Raw genomic sequence first — 7218 nt, 5'->3', positions numbered from 1 at the left:
ATATATTGATGAGGAAAGCATGCTAGGACTTCGGGTATGGAGTTGGGATGGAATTGTATTAGGTTGGTTGCTGTTGATTGTGGGCTTGTCGCCTTGTTGTTATGGTTGGGCTTGTTGCCTTGTTGTTGTGATGGGGCTTGTCACCTTATTTACTATGTTGTGACTTTCTTATGTATTCATCTCTCTTGATACTCTCATGGTATCCTAATGATAGTTGATCCTCTAAGGAAAGATATAGTGATAATGATGATGATGTTGCTTTTACTTATGTACTCCTATATGTATATATATAAAGCTACGTTGTGATACTGAGCCTATATGGACAGGTATGATATCAATTGCGTGCACACCACTGATTAATTGGGTACGAATAGCACCGAGCCTTGTTATGGCCGGGTACGGACGACACCGAACCTACATGGACGGGTATGGTACTACTATATGTATATGTACATGTATGGAAGGTCTTCTTTAGAGTAAGGGTAAGTAAGTATGATGTAACGTCTCAGGAGGTATAAATAGCTCTTCTATCTTATGTTATCCTTCATATTTTTATCATGTTACTACTTATGCCTTACATACTCAGTACATTGTTCGTACTGACGTCCTTTTATTTGTGGACGCTGCGTTCATGCCCGCAGGTGGACAGAGAGACAGACTCGACCCTTAGGCTGCTTCATCAGAGATTGTTTAGAGGAGCTCCATTTGATTCGGAGCTGCAGCCGTTGGTACTATTATTTTATGTATTTATATGGGCATGGTGGGGCCCTGTCCCGTCTTTATGGTGTCACATACTCTTTGTAGAGGCTCGTAGATAGTTGCTTATAGCTAGATGTCTCTCAGCCTTGTTAGCTCATATTTTTGTATATCATTTTGATAGTCTTGTCGACTTGTGTATATATATGTATATGGGCATAATTAATGATGTTGATATAAAAGGACCTCTAGTCCGATGGAATTTGAATTATCGATGCATAGAAATTACGAGTAAGCCATGTGGCTCACCTAGATATGATTGTGAAAGTATGAAGAGGGGTGCTCGGTAGGTTAGCTCTGGGTGCCCGTCATGGGCCTCCGGTTGGGTCGTGACAGTTGAGCTTTTGGTAAACGAGTCTGAAATCGAATTCCGACAATTCCATTAGGTCTGAAATGTCATTTATGACCTAGTCGAGTCATTGGTTTAGGTCCTGAGGCGTTCGATTGTGTTTTGGGGGTTTTGTTGGTTAGTCTTAGTTTTTGAGATTATGAGGTCCTTTTCGTAGAAAAAAATGTCTTAGGGGTATGGGATCTAGGTTTGGAGTGCGCAAACAGGTTCATAGGGACATTTATACTTAGGTTGCATATTTTGTTTGTGTCGGGGAGGTTCGAAATAAGTTTGGGGTATTGGATCGAAAATTTTGGGACTTGTCCATTTTGTTGGTTCTGGTGCACCGCACCTGCAAGCTCGCACTGGTGAGTGTCGGTCTGCAGGTGCGAAAGGTCTCGAGGTAGGGTTGGGGCATACCAGCGAGATGGGTTGCACAGGGTCAAATTCGTGCCTGCGTGTGGACTTCCGCACCTGCGGATCTTTGGATTTTTAAGTGAGAACCGCTCCTGCAGCCTTTTCCGCATGTGCAGGCCCTCAGAAGCGGAAATCGCTGGTTAAAAAAAAACCCCATTTATTTCTCTCTTTCTCAACTTGAACCTCATTCATCCCAATTTTTTTTTAAGTCCTATAGACACGAATAGGCACGTCAAGTAGATCACAAATCATATCCAGATATTAGCAAACAAGGTGGAGAGCCCATGTAACAGTAGGCATACCTAACCAGTGGATTTATCACCATAACCATGCCCTAAGGCCTATAATGCTTTCACCGTCAATATCTACAAACTACATATGATTCTTTAATCGAAGTTGAAAAAAATGTAAGCCATAACCTACCTCGAAGGCCAAACAGGTACCATGAACCTCAAGACAATGCATTTCCCATTCGGAGAGCCTCAGAACAGTCAAAGTCTAACAAATACGCATTCTACATTAGAGATCCATGAACACCCATATTGCTATACTTCTAAGCAGAACCCAAAAACACAATCCAAAAGTGACCCCGGGCCCATATGGCCAAAATCGAAATTTTAAGGTTGAAACATGTTACCCATAGTCTAGATAGTCATAATCCTAAGTTTCATGGAAATTTAACTCCAATTGAGCCTCCAATTTCAAGAAATATTTCAAATCCCAATTTTTGTCAAAACCCATAAATCAAATCATTTGGAACTAGAAATCCGTGTTAGATTAGTTTGTCCAAAGCTTTAACAAGCTAATACTAGGAAGTTTACTCAAAACCCACCATCATTAATGAGGGAAACTCCGTTTCAACTTAGGGTTCATAACCCATAAAATCCCCATCCTAAAATATGATTCGTAACATGAAATCTCTAATTAATAAAAGATATAATCATGAAAAGATGATAAGAAACCCACCCCATAGAAGATTCTTGAAAACCCCCTCAAAATAGCCCTTTATTAATCTCTCCAAGTCTTAAAAGTTGTTTGGGGTGAATAAGGTTCAATTTGAGAAAGAGAGAAATTTAGGGGTTTTTGATTCAGCAATTTCTGTTTCTGCGAACCTTTCATCATAGATGCGGGCTCACCCGGGGAGAATAGGCTGCAGGAACGATCTTCACTTAACAGGCCGAAGACCCGCAGGTGCGGAAGTCCAGCAGCAGGTGCGACTCCACCCCTGCGCAATCCGTCTCGTAGGTGCGGCCCAAGCCCACCTCAAGTCCTTTTGCACCTATGGACTGATACTCGCATGTGTGAGCTCACAGGTGGGGTGGACCGGAACCAGCAAAATGGCCAAGCCCCAAAACTTTTGACTCAATACCCCAAACTCATCTTTAACCTCCCGGACACAAACCAAATATGCAACCTGAGTATAAACGACGCTATGAGATGGTTCACACACTCAAAACCCTGATCCCACGCCCCTAAGAGATATTTTTGTATGAACACACCCTCATAATCTCAAAACCCAAAAACTAACCAACCAAACACCCAAAACAGAATCGAACGCCTTAGGTCCCACACCAACAACTCGACTAGGTCAGAAATGACATTTCAGACCTAATAGCATTATTGAGATTCATGTTTGAACACGATTACCGAAGGGTCAATATTTGGTCAAACCAAAACTTAGAACTTCCTAAAACTTCAAAGTTGAACTAAGAGAGAGGTATTTCGGGAAAAAGACTCTGGAATGCTAAAATGACCAAACGGGTCATTACATCAGATACCAATTAAATAAATATTCGTCCTCAAATAGAAAAGAACGAAAGGAAGGTACCTGAATTAGTAAAGAGCTGGGGATATCTACTACGCATATCTGCCTCAGTTTTTCAAGTAGCCTCCTCAACTAGATGATGCTTCCACTGCACCTTTACTGAAGCTATCTCCTTTGACCTAAAATTCCTAACTTGCGTATGCAAGATTACCACCAGCTCTTCCTCAAAGGACAGGTCTTGATCAAATATTACCGAGTTCCAATGGATTATATAAGACCTATATGAATGGTATTTCATCAACATGAAAACATGAAACACAAGATGTACACCCGCCAATCCTGGTGGCAATGCCAACTCATATGCTACCACACCTACACACTGAAAGATATCAAAAGGACCAGTGAACCTCGGGCTTAGCTTTCTCTTCTTCTCAAATCTTATCACACCGTTTATGGGCGAAACCTTCAATAAGACCTGACCACCAACCATGAACTCCATATCGCGAACCTTTCGATCCGCATATTCCTTTTGTCTACTCTGAGCCACAAAGAGCTTTCCCCAAATCAACTTCAGTTTATGTAAAGTATCTCTCAACAAATCAGTACCCCAAGGCCTCGCCTCAAATGCATCGAACCAACCAATCGAAGAATGATATCTCCAACCATACAAAGCCTCAAATAGGGCCATATCAATACTCTAGCGATAACTGTTATAAGCAAACTTTTCCAAGGGCAAGAATTGGTCCTAATGACTACCAAAGTCAATCACGCAAGTCCATGACATATCCTCTAATACTTGAATAGTCCTCTCAGACTGACCATCCATCTGCGATTGAAACGCGATACTAAGATCCAACTGAGTCACCATTTACTTCTGCAAGGTCCTCCATAAATGGGAAGTGAAGTGAGTGCCTTTTTCTGAAACGATAGAGAGAGGTACCCCATGCAACTAGACAATCTCCCTAATGTAGATCCTAGCCAACTTCTCCAAATTATAAGTAGTCTGAACTTGAATGAAGTGCGCAGACATGGTCAACCTATCAACGATAACTAAATAGCATCAAACTTTCCCAAAGTCTTTGGTTGAGCTACCACGAAGTCCATAGCTATCCTCTCCACTTACACTCTGGAATGGGCATCCTCTGACTTATACCACCCGGTCTCTGATACTCATACTTAACCTGCTGGTAATTCAAACATAGAAAAATGAACTCCACTATATTTCTCTTCAACCTACCCTGCCATTAATGTTGCCTCAAGTCATGGTACATCTTTGTAGTGCTAGGATTGATGGAATACCTAGAACTGCAAGCCTCTTCCATAATCAACCTAATAAAACCACTTACATGGGTAATGCAAACACGCACTTTTATCCTCAAAACACCCTCATCATCTAGAATCACTTCCTTGGCTTCCTCTCGTAGCACCTTTTCCCGAATCTTGCACAATTTCACATCTTCAAATTGTTGTGCCTTAATTTGCTACAAAAGAGATGACCGTGCCTCCACACAAGAGATAACCTTGACCAGTTCAAAATATCAAGTCTCACCATGACATTAGCCAAAGAATGAACCTCTGTAGCCAAGTAACACTCCAAAATGATCAAACACACCAAGCTACTCATACTCACCGCCTTTCGACTCAACATGTCCGCTACCAAATTAGCCTTTCCTCGATGATAATGAAGAGTAATGCCATAGTCTTTGAGTAACTCCATCCACCAACGCTACCTCAAATTTAGATGTCGCTGATTGAACACATGCTGAAGACTACAACGATCCGTGAACATGTAACGACCCGTTCGGTCGTTATTGCGTTTTGACCATTTTGCCCAGTTAACCTATCCGCAAGCCTTATTAGTACCATTTTGACCCACGGGGATAGGTGGCATGGTTCCTTAGGCATTGGAGTGAGTTTTGATGTGACTTTTGAAAAATTTAGCTTTTAAGTGAAAACCATTTGACTCATAGTTGACTTTTGGGTAAACGGACCTTTTTCGAATATCTTTTGATTCCAAGAGGTTAGGATAGTCATTTAGAACTTGTGTGTATATTCGGTTCGATTCCCAATGCACTCGGGTGCATTTTGAAACTTGAGTTGAAAAGTTAGTTTTGAGGTATCAGGGGCTTACTTGATTAACGAGACCTCTGATGGAAATTTCTAGGTGACGAGTGCATTCGTAGCATATTTTTATGTATATCTGCATATTTGGTTTGTGTCCGGGAGTTTTCGGGATGGTTCCGAGTGTCGATTCCAAGTTTGGAAGACACTAGAAAAATTCTGGTGTCTGGTAACTACAAAAGTAGTCGGGCGATCGCAAAAGTGGCCGGGCAGCCGCAAAAGCAGCCGATAGGTAGTGATTGGGTATTTAATGATATAAAACCCCAAGTCTTTTCATTCATTTATTATTTCGAAAGTGGTTCATCTTGGGAGCTTTTCTAAAGGTTTCTTGGGGGCAAACTCTTAGAGGTAAACTCATCCATCTTCTTTATCTAATGTTGATTCATTATCTCACCTAGTTATCATTAATCCATGCTAGAATTTTCCTAAAGTTATGAGATCTAAGTGGGTTTTGGGGTTATCTTCCTCTAATGAACTTATGAGTATAAAACCTTGTTTTGTTAATGAAGTTAGCATGGGTTAGCATGGAATTGATGGGTAATGACTATAGTAGCTTGAATCTTCCATTTCTAAGGCTTAATTTGTGAATTAAAGGCTAGGGTTTATACCCAAATTTGGGGTTTTTCGATATAATCCAAATTTAGAGTAATTGCTAGCTAAATTAGTTAATTATTGATGGGAATTGTACATCTAGAATACTAATTCCATGATGAGAGCCTTAGATCATTATTTTTACTTTATTAGTTATGAACCCTAGTTTATGGGTTGAAAATTGGGGATTTAATAAGAGTTAAGTTTATTAAATGCCTTCTTCTTATTTCTAATTCTGTATTCGAATATGATAGACTTTGATTATCTTGAGGCTCAACGTAAAGGAAAGGCAAAAGTTTGACTTGAGATTCTTTGCTCGGCCTGCCAGGTAGGTTTCGATTTGCTGCTCGGCCTGCCAGGTAGGTTTCGATTTACCCCTGTGGTGACACTTCAACGAGCGAAACGTATATTTAGATGATATTGTCGGAGATTTCATATAAGCCTTTGGGTATGAAGATGGGTTGGATGTTGCCTAAGGGTTTGGTATTTCTTGTGACTTGTTTGATCGGGCTAGTGGCCTGTAGACTCCATAGGACCCTATTTGGTACGTTGTGTATAAATTGGTGGATTGTTTGTGAATTGGGAGTAAATCGGAAGGATGAAATTACTTGATATTGATATTGGTACTTAGTGTACGCCTCGTTATTGGTATAGCCATTTTGGGATAGTTGGCTCTTATTGTTATGAAAATGAGATTCATTATGATTCTCGTGTGAATCATTTATGACTATATCTTGTGTGGCACAATTGAACTTGATATTATTCATTGTTGTACTTGATCGTTCCATATTCATTTTATAGTTGATGTGCTGTGTGTGGCACAACTTGAACTTGCTATTATTCATTATTTGTACTTGCTTCGTTCTATATTCATTTCATATCATTTTATTATCCTGTGTGACTGGCACTAGTAAGGGAAACGAGAAGCAATATTGATTATTATGGAACATGGTAAGTCACTTCTGAGCTGTGTGTGGAGGGGCTGATTATGGAACATGGTAAGTCACCTCTGATCTGTGTGCGGAGGGATTGATATGGAACACCGGTATCGCGATACCTATAAAAAATTGGGTCCTCTGAGCTGTGTGTGAAGTGATAGTGCTTGGACTTCACGAGTCCCTCATGGGTTATCTTTGCCGAGGCGTGGAGGTATTCCACTGTCGGAGTATAAGAGTACAGACATTGTATTGCATTGCATTCATATCTCATATTGCATTGCTTGGTTATCCTTCGTGGTTGT

The sequence above is a fragment of the Lycium ferocissimum genome, chromosome 8, assembly GCF_029784015.1.
Source record: "Lycium ferocissimum isolate CSIRO_LF1 chromosome 8, AGI_CSIRO_Lferr_CH_V1, whole genome shotgun sequence".
NCBI lineage: Eukaryota > Viridiplantae > Streptophyta > Magnoliopsida > Solanales > Solanaceae > Lycium > Lycium ferocissimum.
The sequence above is the reverse complement of the archived record's forward strand: the minus strand, read 5'-3'. Positions refer to the sequence as shown.